The sequence below is a fragment of the Tenrec ecaudatus genome, chromosome 1, assembly GCF_050624435.1.
Source record: "Tenrec ecaudatus isolate mTenEca1 chromosome 1, mTenEca1.hap1, whole genome shotgun sequence".
In the NCBI taxonomy this organism is placed as follows: Eukaryota; Metazoa; Chordata; class Mammalia; order Afrosoricida; family Tenrecidae; genus Tenrec; species Tenrec ecaudatus.
The window spans coordinates 158940216-158955717 of NC_134530.1; the positions used below are offsets into that span (position 1 = coordinate 158940216).

At 45.0% G+C, this 15502-nt stretch overlaps 1 protein-coding gene across 3 annotated transcripts in view; it reads right to left on the reverse strand.

Moving 5' to 3' along the window:
• The window catches only part of OTUD7B (OTU deubiquitinase 7B), a 60799-nt gene extending 49065 nt beyond the window's left edge, over window positions 1–11734 (reverse strand). The window contains exons 1-2 of one of the 3 annotated variants that reach the window (XM_075560996.1): window positions 7329–7634; window positions 6758–6887 (exon numbers count right to left, since the gene is read on the reverse strand). The gene's annotated coding sequence lies outside the window, so the exon portion shown is untranslated. Of the gene's footprint in view, window positions 1–6757; window positions 6888–7328; window positions 7635–11588 lie in introns of those variants that run through there. The other 2 variants (XM_075561005.1, XM_075560988.1) reach the window with 2 other exon arrangements.
• Between the last annotated feature and the right edge of the window lie 3768 nt (window positions 11735–15502).

Genomic DNA, 15502 nt, shown 5'->3' on the forward strand with positions numbered 1-15502 from the left:
CAGGTTTCCAAATGAAAATGAATGACCAAACCTGCTGCCATCAAATCGATTCTGACTCAGGGTCCCTGTGGGACAGGAAAATTTCTCTAGAGCAGTGGTCCTCCACATTCCTCATGCCACGACACTTTTAGACAGTGCCTCATGTGGTGGTCACCCCCAACCATCACATTATTGTCATTGCTTCATAACTGTCATTTTGCTACTCTTATGAATTGTAATGTAAATATCTGATATGGAGGATGTATTTGTTGCAAATTGAACATAATTAAAGCATAGTGATTATTCACAAATATATGTAATTATATATTGTGAAATATTTATTATTTGGAAATATATATTTTCTGATGGTCTTAGGTGACTCCTGTGAAAGGGTTGTTCGACCCCCAAAGGGGTCGCGACCAAGAGGTTGAGAACCGCTGCTATAAAGGCTCGTCACTTTCTGCAGTCTGCGCTAAAGCTCTCCAGGACCCAGCCTTGCTTCCTTCCCTGCTCTCATCCCTGCTCATCCTCCAGGCACTGAAAAGTTCCCAGAAGTCTGGTCCTTTCATTTCTTTAAGCTGTCTTCTCTCTGTCATCTCTTAGCTCATCTTTCAAGGCTCAGATCAAATGTCATCTCCTCCAGGAGGAAGTTTCTAGCCACGCATGCTCAAGCAGAGTAGACCTTTGGGCCCCACTCTGCTCCTTCGGGAGTCTATGGCAGCATCTATCACACTTCATCCCAACTATGTCTTTGCACGTCTACTTCCTCTTACTAGACTTGGAACTTCCTTCCAGATAGAGGCGGCCTGGTGGTGTAGTGGTACGCAATGGCCGGTGAGCCACATGGCCTGCAGGTCCTCAGGAGAAAGACTGGGCTTTACGCCGTAACACTTAAAGTCCTAGAAACCCCCGGGGGGGGGGGGGTGGCGGGAGCAGTGGTGGTGGTGGTGGTGATGTTACTGTGTAAACAGTTACACTCTCACAAGCCCACAGGGGGTCACTCGGCACTGACTCAATTGGCAGTGAGTTATGCATAAAGACCTCTGACTCACCTCTGAATCCCCTCAGCGGCTATGATAGTGCTATAGTGCTTACAAAGGTAAGCAACATCCAACAGCTATGTGATGTGGGTGTGGAACCTGAAGGAGGAACAGATAAGAGGGTCAGGGAAAGGAGAGGGCAGGATTCAGTAAAGATGGCCTGAGGAGTGGGGAATAGCTAATGGTCAGGTCCATCAGTACCACTGTCTTCTGTTGCCCTACACTCTAGCCCTCAGAGAGCTCTGCAAACTACAGCTACCACATGGATACCAATGCACTGCCACGCTAAATTTGCTAGCTCATTAAGCCTCACCTCCACTCTAGTTTTAGGCTCACATCTCCAATATAATGTTAAATCCAACACATCTCAAATGGAACTCATCATATTCCCCTTTAAAAAAAAAGAGGAACCCTTCCTAAGTTCATTATCTCAGTCAGTGTCTCAGGTATCAGAGCTTAAAATGTCATCGTCATACTTGACTCATCACTCTCATCATATTCCACGATCCAGTCCTCATGAAATTTGTTTTCTTTGCAAGCTCTTTTTCACCCTCCATAATTCCAACACAGACCTCATGGCCTTCACACTCCCTAGTACCAAGGTCCCTTCCCTCCAAAGTAACCTGTAACCCGCTGTCATATTAACTGGAATGTTACCATATTAATCATCCTAATGAAACTTTACAATGATTCCCTATTTTCTATCATTTAAAATCTAAACTCATAAACAAGCCTGGCTTTTAAGGCCCTGTATAACTCATCAGAGGGAGCCCGAGTGATACGGTGATACAGTGATTAAGCACTCAGCTACTAACTGAAAGGCTCAGCGCCACCAGGTGCTCTGAAGGAGGACAAGACAGCAGTCTGCTCCCACAGGTCGCAGCCCTGGACACCACAGGCAGTTCTCCTCGGTCCTGTAGAGTAGCTCGGAGTCAGAACTGACTGGCTAGCAATGCGCTTCAGGAGGTCATAAACCACCAGATGGCTTCTTAGAAGAGAGATGGCAAGACTTCGGCTCATTTAGTTTGGACCTGTCATCAGAAAAGATCAGTGACTAGAAAGGACATCATGTGTAGTAAAGGGCCAAAGGAAACAAGGGAGACCTTCAGCGAGAGGGACTGCCACAAAGGCCACAACAATAGCCCCAAACAGAGCAATGATCACGATAGTGCTCCACCAAGTGACGCCTTGTTCTGTTGCCCATAAGGTCACCACAAGTCGGCACTGACTCAGCTCCACAAATCTGTCTCCAAACCTATCTGCCCACCAGCGAGTCACTACTGTTCCCTACTGCCCAGGTCAGTCTCGTGGGCGCCAAAGGCATCCTAGGGCATTCCATCCCTGTGTCCAGCCTTTGGTGTTGGTCCCTTCCTGTATTTTTCATCTTGGGCTAATCCATCTCCCTTGAAGCTAATAAAAACTACTTATTTTTAAGAATCTGAGTAAGTTATCCTTCCTCTGTGACATCATTCCTGACTATCTGAATACTCTTTTCCCAAACCACCACTGGCCTAGCATCTGGACTACGTGAAGACAATACTCTTCCTTATCTCTTTATTTGTCTAGAATAATAGAGGTTCACCAAGTGTTCACGCTCTCCTACTCCTCTCAAGCAAGCCGTAATCTCTTCAATGGCACCAAGCTGTCATTTTTCCTAATCCTCCACAGTACCTCACGTCGAGTTAGACTAAAAATGAAAATACTTTATCCTATCCTGAACTGTTTCTTAGAGTGAATGATGGGTTAAGACATAATTATTGTTTTTTAGTTTAAAAAAATTATTCTGAACTGGCTGTCTAAAATAGATTTCTCACTTTTCCATCTCTTTCCAGCTCAGAAATCCGACAATCTCCTGAGGCAGGAGGTAAATAATAATCCTGTGCTCATGACATCACAAGCACCTAGCTTTGGTAATGATTATGAGGAGGCGGGGGTGGGGGAGCAGGGGTGAAGGAAAGCAAGACCTCCAGTGTGAAAGGTCAATTTGAACTTCTCTGGTAGAAGAGCAGCTCTGGGATATTGTTAACTTTTTAAATGTGGACACTTCTAATTTGATTTTGTTTTTCTTTTTTAACTTGACATATTTTCAAACCCATTTCCTTCAGAAGGAAAACATCTGGCATTTTCCGGGAGCCTCTGGAAGAGATCTACAAAGCCAAGGGCTTTGAGAAATCCAGGTTAAGCTTCAACCGAGCCACACAGCACAGTGAGATCCCTCCTAACACGGTGAGTGAAAACTCATGCCGGTTGCACGGCCGGCATCATCCACTAATTGCTCTTCAGGGTATTGGGCAGACAGCCCGAGCAGCTGCACTGCACCTTCATGGGTTTTTAAAGAGAAACTGCTCATCAGTAGCATACTTAGGAAAGTCCAATCTTTATTATCCAGAAATAGACTATTCAATTTATGGATTTCTGGAGATAAATTTTTAATCCAAGTTTGTTGTTTGCCAGTCAGGTAATATAGGTTTATAGGTTTAGAAATGCAAACCCATTTCAACAACAGCATGATAAAAACACACACACACAAGTAAATGTAATTATAGGGGGGAAATGTTTGATAAACCCAGGAAGTTTCTATTGAGTTCTGAATTATCTATACTCCTCCTCCCTGCATTAGCATAGACAACTGTGAGTTAAACACACTTGAAACATAATGGTGCCCTTACCATAAGCGCTGGAAGACAATCCGTCAACACAAGCAGTGTTCAGCACAATGAGAAAGGCTGCTTGAGTTTAAAAACGTACACAAGGAATCTTATGGCTCCTGGGCGGCTCTGTTTAGGCCAGAAGAGTCACAATGTACTGGTGCCTGCCTGACTCCTTGTCCCCGAGTTCCTGGACCAGAGGGCACAATACTTCTCATTAAATTCACCCTTTGTTCAAGGACCTACAATGACTCTATTGACCCTTTTATCAACATCCAACAGAGTCTGGCCTCTGAGTCCTCTCCACCAACCATAATTCTTGCCGCTCTACCCATGGCTTGACCAACCCACATTCTCTCGTCACTTATTATTCCCCCCACAAACACTCAGTCATTCATACCATCGCTGCACACTGTACATTCTATACTTTCTGCCTAGAAGGTGTTTTCTTTTATTCCTAACACTTACAGAATAACTATTATGTGCCTTGCACTATTTCTTTCACTTGAATGCACACACTAATTTTATACATTTTTTTAAAAAGTGACGTATCCAAGATCACACAGGAAAAGGATAAACAGGACTTGAAAAAGCTTCATTTACCTGCAAAGCCCATGCCCCTGCATAACTCTAATTCCTGGCTTCCTAAATCCATCTTAAAATGCATTGGCTCAGAAATCATCGCGAAATTTTCTCATTTACTTTGTCACTTCCAGGGTTGTTTTTTTTTCTCCAGCCCTTACATACTCCACTGGTAGCTCACTTAACTTGGTTTTGTTGACTTGTTTCTTAAATGTTAAAGCTTGTAATAGTCTGGCTTCTCATTTATATCATAGATCTAACCCACTCCCAAGGGCAGGGACATCTGCCTTTACATTTATATATCTTTTCAAAGCCTGTCATTGATGCTTAGAGGTTGCTTTGAGTGTTCAGTCATTCAGCAAAGATTTTTTTATTACACACACAGACATCCACTCACTTCTTGTATTATACTGAAAATCTATTGAATTCAGGCACTCATGATAAATTTGCCTTGCATCTACATCACAGTTACACGTAGTTTTAACTATTTGAATCGATCAGGGCAGTTGGGAAGATTCCAGTCCACTATTCCACAGCTTGCAGGTTTCCAGAGGAAAGACCCTGCTGAGATCACATTTCAAAGCCTGGTTTCTGGACTTTACCCATAGTGGGATGGGTGTTTGGGGTGAGGAGAGGGGGTAATGACCTCTGCTACATCCTCACATACTTCACATATTCAGGAGGCTCCAAAACTTTACAAGTGGCATTCAGTGCCCCTTCACAATAGGCAGGCTTATTTGTAATTCTGAGTTTTGTCCATAATAATTAATAGAATTACTGAAGCATACACTGAATTTCAAATTCCCAAAGCCTTATAAAAACTGGGAATAGCGATGGGCTTTTTATTGGGCCTTCTCTACACTTTGTAATTCTAAATTTATTCAACCTCTTCGAGCCCTACCATTTAGCTTGGGGCTGTTGCTAGACACAGTTCACCCAGAGACCATCAATAATGTTAGCACCAACCCACTCACACAAATTAAAGCAAGTATTGATAAACAACAGATTCCGGCAGAACAGTGACATGGTGTGTGTGCGCAGTTTTCAGAAGGTAGATTTTGCTCTCCAAATTAAGTTTTGTTTTGTGTCCATAGGGGTCTTAAAGGGAAAGGCATTAAAGAACAGAGCTTCAGAGAAATTTCCAAGTTGGTGGCGACATAACTCCCTGCAGAGTCCAACTGCAAATCAGCGTCCACCACGGGTCAGCCTGTCTCACACCAGTCAGTATGACCTCTGGCAAAGGGTCACATTAACCATCGCCCACCCCAAAGCACTCTTTGGCATTACATTAGGATAAGTCAATCATGCCCCCCCCCAAAAAATGTCAGAGTTTGGGAACTCTCTTACTTCTGTCTATCTTTCCTGCTTGAATGCATAATGTCCAAAGTGGATAGCTACTCAATTATAAATTATTCATGCTAATAGATAATTAACGGCAGAAAGGTGCTGATAACCCAAAATGGGGGTGGTGGAATCAAAAAATAATCTACTTCTGTTTGGGGACATATGTTTTCAGCATATTTATTCTCTCATTTATTCCTCGGATGAGCTAATATATGTATCCATTTACAATCTCTAAGTACATAGTAACTGGCCACTTACTCAGGGAGGTGCTCTGAGGCATGCTGGGTAGCTAGTGGAAATTAGAACAGTATGAATACCAGTCTGCAGAAGAGCAACATCAACTTCATTTACTTTACAGTTCTGTTCAGACTTCAAAATATCAATAGAACATCACAGCAGGCTGGTTACTAAACTTTAAAACAACTGTTTGGCACACAATGAGGATAAAGAGTGTAATTAATTCTTTGTGGTTTGCTTATAATGTATTCGCTTTTAAGTTATACACAGCAAATATTTAACTACAGTCTTATTCTCTAGTCAACAAGCTTAAGTCCCCGCAGTCTTCAACGCTCCACCCCATCAGGAATGCAGTTTCAATTCCCAGGAAGGAGCATTTTCTAAGTGGTTTTTTAAGTTATATAGTATAGAAATGTTTTTGAAAGATTTAAAGATTAGCTACCCTTGTGGACTTGACCTACCACCAACTCCTTTTTAATTTGTCCTGTTCCACCTTTGGAATAGGTTCTCTAACAAAGAGATTCAGTCTCCTCAAAGAACTCTGACATTTGCAGTATGATTAGCCCAAAGCTGAAAAATAGCCGGCTTTTGACTTTCTAAATAAGGCATCTTAGATACATATTTATAAACAGGAAAACAAAAGTCAAGGTCCTTCTGAATCCTGACTTTACGTTCATGAAAACTCTCTGAAAGTTTGGGGGGAAATTTTTACATATTTCATTAGGCAGCTCCTTTAACTTAATTTTTCTTTACTGTGCAAAGAGAAAGCGTGAGACTGGACTCCTTCAGGGCGCGGGTCCTAGCGAGCCGCCGACAAGCTAAAAATATGCCGGCCAGTAAACAAACCCCATTCCATCCCCACCGGAGCCACACCGTTAACCTAGTAATTATGAGCAGGGGAGTGAGATCACGCAACCCCCGGCTTACTCATCATCGGCTTCTAAAGTTTCCATCGGCTCATGGCAACTTTTCTTGTTCTAAAGTTCACAGCCTGTCTTAGAATTTCCCACACGCACGCACACACGTTTTTGCTCCAATCCTCCGTACTGGACTTTGCCTATCAAGAGGGGAGAACAAGCGTCTTCTCTTTTCATTTCACTGTATATTGAGGCTGTAAAGTGAACTTTTATGCTACTAGGTGAGTAGCAGTGTGCACTCGCAGCCAACAGAAAGTCTCCCACCCTAAAACTCCCATTCCAGAAAGTCGGGCAGCGGACGGGGAGCCGTCCAAACTGCCCAGCACTGCTCGGGGAGGGAGGCCAGGTCGCGCGAAGGGGCTGCGAACGCGGGTCGCAGGTGGACAGGAGCAGGAGCAGGAGAGGTTGGGAAGAAGCGAGGAGGAGCCAGAGGGAAAGGGAGGGAGGCGGCGGGGGCAGACGGCTGCGGGTGGAATAGAGTCGGAAAGGAGCAGGGGGACAGTGGGGCGCAGAGGGTCAAAGTCCGCGAGGCGGGGGGCGGGGAACGACGAGGGAGGGGTGGCAGGCGGGGGCTCCGTTACCCTCGCGGCTCCCGGGGCTAGGCCCTAGGCCGGGGCGGAGCGCGGGGCCCGGCCGCCTCGCTCCATTCCTCGGCGGTGACCCCGGGGTCCGGCCGGCCCCTCCCCCGACGACGCTGGAGGCGGAGGCAGTGGCGCCGACGGTGTCCGCGGCTGTCGCTCCGCGCAGGATCGGGAGCTAGGGCCAGAGCGGACTGACCGCGACTGGCCAGCCCCTGTGGTTTGCTGCCCGCTCCGCACTCAGTCGCCACTCCGACTCCGGCGGCTGGTTCTGGGTTGGTGGCTTTCGGCCATCCGGCCGGAAACAAGCACCAGTTTCCGGCCGGAGCGGGTTGGTGGTGACACCCAAACCCCCCAACCCCCCCCGCCCCCCCGGCCTCGCCTCCTCCCGCCCCGCCCCGCCCCGCCCCGCAGCAGCCCCGCCTGGAGCGCCGCTTCCCGGGCCGCGGCCGGGTTAGCCCTGCCCTACGGATGACCCGTGTTCTCCGGGCCCTGGTTCCTACCGCCCCTGGTCTAGCGCACCTCGGAACCGGGACCCGAGGGGTGCGGGCAGGTTCTTGAGCATTTGGGGTAGAGTTAGAGGCTGCAGCCTTTGGGGAAGAAGGCAAAGGGGGCGGAGTAAGTCTAGAAAGGTGAGGAGGCTGAAAATACTTCAGAACGAGGAGACTGAAATTCTAGTTCTTCTACGCAATCATTCTGGACAGACCAAAGGAAAATTAGCAATACTTCTTGTTCCTTCATTCCCGAACTGATCGTACCCTTCTCTATAAAAGCTTACTATTTATTTGGATAGCTGTGCTACTGTATTGATAGATCTGCCTCAGACTGTTAGAACAGTTTTTTTTAAAAAACAAAACACCGTTATGGAGTTTGGGGGAAGCGCCTTTTGCAGCATTGCAACCTAATTTGATTCAACACAAGTTCGTGTTGTTTGTTTGCGGCCCTCATGTACAAAGGAGCCCTAGCGCCTGTGGTTGGGCTTCGGACTGCTGCCTCTGGATGACAGGCAGGCCATCTGCTCTTATAAAGCTTTACAGCCTTAGAAACTGCAACTTCAAAACTTAGAAAACAGGGTCGCTCTGAGTTAGAATCAACTCAGGGGCAGTGGGTTTGGGGGATATGCAAGGCACCGTGCTTAGTGATAGTCTACAACAATGAACAAATGGTAATCGTTATACAACCTAGGGGGTGTGATTAATGCCACTGAAGTGCACCCCAGAGAATGGTGGAAATGACAAGTGTGGCACATATTTCATTATAATTTTTTAAAAGAACAACATAGTTTCAGGTATCAAGGATCTTACAATTTAGTAAAATGTATAAAACTCATGTATAACGTGGATTATAATAATTCTGTGGATGTTACTTGTTGGTAGGTGTCATCAAGTTGGTTCCAGCTCATAGCGACCCTGTGTGAAACAAAACCAAACACTACACGATCCTGTGTTCCCCTCACAATTGTTAGGTTGGACCCACTGTAAGAGCTCTGTGTCAATCCATCTCTTTGAGCATCTTCTTCTGTGTGCAGACCCTCAACCAAGTATGAAGCCCTTTTCTGGCTCCTCATCTCTCCTGATAACATCCCCAGCGTGCGTGACATGAAGTGTCACCGTCCTGGCCATACTTCCAAGACTATGGCTATACGAGCATAAATAAGTCATGCCTGAAATACGGGGACGTGCCTCTCATATTTGTTGAATGAGTACTAAAGAATGTTGATGTCCAAGGAGGAAATTTTATTGGGGAAAAACACAAACTGAGCCAACCTATAATCTGACCACCCAAATTCCAAATTTTAAACCAGATTCCTAACTTTGCGACACCTCCTCTACATGCTAAAAAGAATGTTTCTTGCCTACATGATACCCATTGGGCCTATATACAAACAAATTTTCAATCAACTTTTCTGTCCTTTCACAAATTTCTGAAATCTTCCATTTATAAAGGAGGAGTTAAGTATAGCTGTATTAGAATTACCCATTGATGTAGAAAGTTGACACCTGAAACAAATAGCATCGATCTTGCTAGGTTTTGTTGAAGTATTAAAGGGAGCCGTCCTTACCAGTAGCAATCCTGTGGCAGCACAACAAAACCCGGCCTATCCTGTGCCGTGCTCACAGTGGCTGCCATGTTGAGGCTGAAGGCTGCAGCCTCTGTGTCCATCCATCCCATTTAGGGGCTTCCCCTTAGTTACTGGCCCTCTCCAAAAACTGCTTCCTCCTGACCACATGTCCAAAGTATGTGACATAAAGTCTTATCATTGCTTTTCAAATGAGCATTCTGGCTATACTTCTTCCAGGACAGATTTGTCCGTCCTGGCAGTCCGTAGCATATTCTTCTCCAGCCCTGTTTGACACACATTCTAGATAAGTATTAAAGGGAGCTTAGAAATGTTCATGGAAAAATTGAATCAAAAGATCATTGAATCGTCCACAACTCTATGGAAGGCCCTTCCACGGGTCATGCCCAGCACCAACGATATTATGAGCAGAGCCACGTGTTCTGCATGCTAAGCATGCAGGGGATGCAAATGTCAGTTGATGACAGGTTTGAGTCGGAGAGGAGGATGAAGTAAGGTCACCTAAATTGTTTCTAACTGCACTCCACTGATCACACCCAACCGTTGCAAGTTAAACCAGAGGTAAAAGAACACATCCAAAGATGAGGAACCTCGAAAAGCTGAAAATGGTCTTGTTTCACCAAGACCATCTCAGGGCCAGGTTATCCCCTTTTGTTAACTGTGTTTTTCCGGTCTTAAACTCTACGACTGTGGACTTCTCGGGACCAGGTATAGCATCCAAAGGCATTCTCCACCCTTCGTTCACGGCAGATCTTATCTTTTGAGATTGACCACAAAAACTTTCCAATCCGAAAGGAGGGCCAAGTTGCTGGTTGACTTTCTAAAGTTGCCACACTTTACCAGCTTGCCTGGAAATTTAGGGGCCAGGAAGGGACAGGGTTGCTTTTGCTGGGTGACTGCTTCTTGCTCTGACCACCCGTCACTCATTGTTATTTGTGCAATTGCTCAAAGGCTGCTTGTTTTTGGTCAGCCCAGGCTGTGTGGGTAGCAGTGTGGTCAGCCGGGCTGGGAGCCAGGCCACCTGGGTTCTGGTCCTAGCTCAGCCAGCCCCAATCAATTAAGCGATGCCATTCCTCTTCCTATAGATCTGTGTTTCTGCCTAGAAACTGGAGGCCTCTTCTCTAGTAATGTGAAGTCACCGAGACTGTCACTATGTGGGATGCTCAAAAACAGCAGTGAGAAGTAGAAGATGGCAGTTAGAACATAGTTGATCATTTTTTTGGCTCCCAGGTGAAAGAATCATAAGGGGAAAATGACAAAGCAGTCTGAGAAAATCCCACCAGTACACGCACAACCACACACCTCCTCAGCTGCCATTTGGTATGAAGTTTGCTTTCATTGTAAAAGCCTGGTTAAGTGCTTCTCCAAAGAGCCCTCTGAACTTTTACCTCACTTTATGGAGAGCAAATAGACCAAAGCTCTGCGTTCCACCAGAGAAAGTAAAAGCGGAGACTTTCCACAGTGCAGCTCAGGGATAGATTGGGAGAAAGTGTTCAGAGAAAGAGATTCTGCAGTTAACTCCGAAGAAGAAAGAGATGGGGGAAAAACAACCCAGAAATCATTTGCATTTATATGCTTTTGTGGTGGAAAAAAGAACTAAACCAAAATAGCTTCCTTCCCAAAATAGCTTCCTTCAGAGATGACACGCATATGCCAAGTGGCCTCAGACCGCTTGATTCAGAATTCCTGGGAGTGAGGCTAATAATCGACAGCTTTTGTTGTTGTTGTTGTTAACTATTTTCTACGTGACTTGTATTTTACAGAATAATGATAAATTGATTTTATTGATTGATTTAAATCATTTTATTGGGAGCTCTTACAGACATCATAACATTTCATAGTTCAGTCACATCAAGCAGTGTTGTACAATTGCTACCACAGTCAGTTTCAAAACACTCTTCCTGCACTCCTTGATATCAGATCCCCTTTATCTCCTCCCTCCTCCCCTCCCTGCACCCTCATGAACCATTGTTTATTTTTGCCATGTCTTACCCCACCCACGAGCTCCTTTCATAGACAATTCTGTTCTTCACTCGCCTTAAGGGGGGTTACGCGGTCATCCGTGCCATCAGCCCACCCCCCCCCTTGCCCCCACTACTCTTCCCGTACCCTCAGGCTGCAATTCTGATGTTTGGGGTTGGATTGGGGTTGGAAGGGGATGCAAGGGTGGGCAGTTGGATTACCTTGCTGCCGTCCTTGGAAACTGGTTCAGCTCCAGCTAGCTTCTCACAGCCAAGAGAAGCCAAGAGCTCTGCTCTCCAGCTGCCATGGCTCTCCAGCCTACTTCTGATCTCTGACCTGCTCACTGGTCTCCAGCCTGCTCCTTATTCTCATGACTGACTGGAGCTGGAAGCTGGGGAGCTAGACTATCAGAGGCCAGTGGAGACAGAGGCAGGTTGGCAGAGCAGATATTATGGTAGGCTGCAGATAGCTCTCAGGATCTGCAGACAATATTCTGGGCTGCCGGCAGATGTCCCATGAAATCAAATGTAGGATCCAGGCCAGCAAGAAGGAGAGAGGGCCAGTTCTCCACCGTGTCCCTTTTATAGATAGCAAAAGGCCACACTCCCAAGGATAAATCATCAGGCTGTGTCTTGCATCTTTTGAGGAAGGGCTAACTGTCAAACCACAGAGAATTCCAGCCAGGTCAAACTGACATGAAAGCTGACTATTACACCTACTAACAAGAAAAATGGATTTAGAAATGTGGCATAGTCATATATTGTTGTTAGCCACTACGTTGGTTCCAACTCTTCACAGCCCTCTGTCCAACAGAGCAAAGCCCTTCACAGTTCTGCACCATTTTCACAATTGTTATATTTGAGCCCATTGTTGCAGTCACGGTGTCAGTCCTTCCTGCAGGAAATCGTCCTCATTTTTGCTGCCCCTCCACTTTAACTAGCATGATACCCTTCTCCAGGGTCTGGTCTCTCCCGGTAACATGTCCAAAGTGCGTGAGATCAAGTCTCACCAGCCTTGCTTCTAAGGATCATACTGGTTGCACTTCTTCCAAGACAGAATTGCTTGTTCTATTGGCAGCTCATAGTATATTCAGTATTCTTTGCCAACACCATAATTCAGATGCATAAAATTTTCTCCAATCTTCCTTATTCACTATCCAACTTTCATATAGATACATGAGGAAATTGAAGATACCATGGCTTGGGGTCAGGCACACCCTAGTCTTTAAAGTGACATCTTTTGTTGTTTAATGCTTTAAAGAGCTCTTGGGCAGCAGATTTGTCCAATGACTGCAGTGTCCATGAGTACTGGTGGTGGATCCAAGGAAATCCTTGGCAACTTCAATCTTTTCTCGGTAAGTGGTGGTGCTATCTACTGGCCCAGTTGCGAGGATTTGGGTCTTCTTTACATGGAGCTGTCACCGTAATGACATCTGTGTCTGGATCGTCACCAGCAAGTGCCTCTAGTCCTCGTTGCTTTCAGCCTGCAGGGTTGTGTCATCCGCGTATCACAGGTTGTTAATGAGCCTTCCTCCAATCCCGATGCAGTATTTTTCTTCATCGAGTCCATTTTATTGGATTATTTGCTCAACATACAGATTGAATAAGTATGGCAAAAGGATACAACCCTAATTCACACCTTTCTTGATTTTAAACCATTCAATATGCTTTGTTCTATTGGAAGGACTGCCTCTTGGTCTAAGAACAATGAAGTGTTCCAGAATTTCCAGTATTGACAATGTTACTCATAATTTACTGTGATCCATACAATCAGATGCCACTTAAAAAATTAACTACCTTACATCAATAACCTATAATTTATCAAGGATTCACCAGGGTGGGAGGGAGGGAGAGGGGCAGGAAAAAAATAACCAAGGGCTCAAGTAGACAGAAAATGTTTTGGAAATGTTGATGGCAACACATGTACAGTGTGCTCAATACAATTGAATGATGGATTGTCATAAGATTTGTAAGAGTCCTCCCAATAAAATGATTAAAAATAATTTTTTATGTTTGAGATTTGCTTCCTGAATAAAATTTAGAATTATATTGTAAAAATAAAAGTAAATAAGATCCAGAACAAAACCATACCCAAAGTGAATGGGGTGGAGGACATGGAGTGGAGACCCAATGTCCACCTGTAGACAATTGCACATCCCCTCACAGAGGGGTCACAGGGAAGAGTTGAGCCAGTCAGGGTGCAGTGTAGCACTGATGAAACACACAACTTTCCTCTAGTTCTTTGGTGATTCCTTCACCCCACTATCATGACCTCAATTCTACCTTACAAATCGGATTAGACCAGAGCATATGCACTGGTACAGATAAGAGCCCACAACACAGGGAATCCAGGATACATAAGCCACTCAGGACCAACAAGGAGTGTAGCAATACCAGGAGGATTAGAGGAGGGTGGAGAGAGAAAGGGAGAGTTGATCACAAGGATCATTCTATAACCCCCTCCCAGGGCAACAAATAACAGAAAAGTGGGTGAGGGGTGACGGAAATAACAATCTTTAACTTATCAAGGGTTTGTGAGGGAGAGTGGGTGGGGGAGGGAGGGAGAAGAAGTAGGGAGCTGATATCAGGGGCTCAAGTGGGAAGAAAATGCTTGGAAAATGATGATGGCGGCATATGTGCAAACATGCTTGGCACACTGGATCAATGTATGGATTGTGATAAGAGACTGAAGAATCCCCAATGAAAGTATTTTTAAAACAAATAAATAAATAAATGGTAAAAAAAATAACTACCTTTCAACACAACAACATGGATGAATCTAAAAGTCTTTTTTTTTTTTTAAGGAAGCCATTTATATGAAATTCAAAACCAGGCAAAATCTAGAATTTGGGGGCTGAAGAGGCTGGAATGGGACGTGAGGGAACTTTCCAAGCAGATATATACACATTACATGCATGTCGTGGTATGTGAACTTCACTTCAATTTTTTAAACTACTGGTGGGGGGGCTTGGTGATGGTGGGGGGACAGCCAGGATTCCTTTGTAACAACCAAATTGTAAACTGAACTTTTCTTGTGGGATTATTGGATTAACATCTCCCCATTCCTTAGATTGTGAAGCTCCATGAAATAAACTCACTGTATGGTTCCTAGCATCGAGCCTGACCCATGGCAGTCATCCTTTAACTATCCAATGAATGAATAGATAAATTGGCTGCCAATGTTGAGAACCATTGCTTTGATAGCTTATAATTTTACATCCAGACTTTTAGAACTGGCTCTCTCTATCCTCAGGCCTTCTTTACCCTCGATTTTGCTTCCTAAAATAGTGCATGGATCTTTTCTCCCATTTTCATAAGCTGGAGCATACAAGTTTGTCATTTAAGTAATGTTCATCTTCTTCCTCTTTACTTACAGAATCCTGATCATGTTTGAGTTAGTTAAAGTTTATTGTGCCAACTTGGCCGATGAACACATGTGGAGTTAATTGAAGGGTGGAGGGATAAATGGCTCAGTGAGCCTCGCCTTTCTAGTTCTCAGGTCTCTTGCTTTATCATGGTCAGACCAGGGTGTAGCTGCCTTAGCCAGTTCCCTGCTTCAGGTGGCAAGGCTCACTTCCTGCAAGACATCCCTGAGGAGAAGCCACATGGACCTACCCCGATGCAGCCCTGGGTGCTGGGGCAGCCATGTGGAGACCCCTGCCAGCGCTGAGATGCTTTACACGTTCACTGACTCGGCTTTCCTCCTGCAGTCTGTGTCATTGGGTGTGCTTTTGTGAGATGGAGGAGGACTTTGTACATATGTGTTGGACAGGTGGGTTAATGGGTTGGACTTGTGGGGTTGGGCAGCACTGGGTTGTGATGTTTTCTTGATGTGCAATTACCTTTTATATAAAACTCTCTCTTATCTATGAGTTTCTGTGGATTTGTTTCTCTGAAGTACCCAGACTAACATAATGTTGAAGTAGCCATCCTCCTCAGGGTAATGCACTTCAGGGGAGATTGACAGGAACGGAAAAGGTTGAAATGCTGATTGATCTAGGCTAACCGTGGGTCCCGTTACCAGTGATTGGTTTAGCTATGGACACGTGATACAGTTATGGCCAATGAGAGGAAATCTGCTGGAGGCTTAAGAAATATTTCCCTGTTCTTATGAGATAAAAAGAAAAAATAAATGG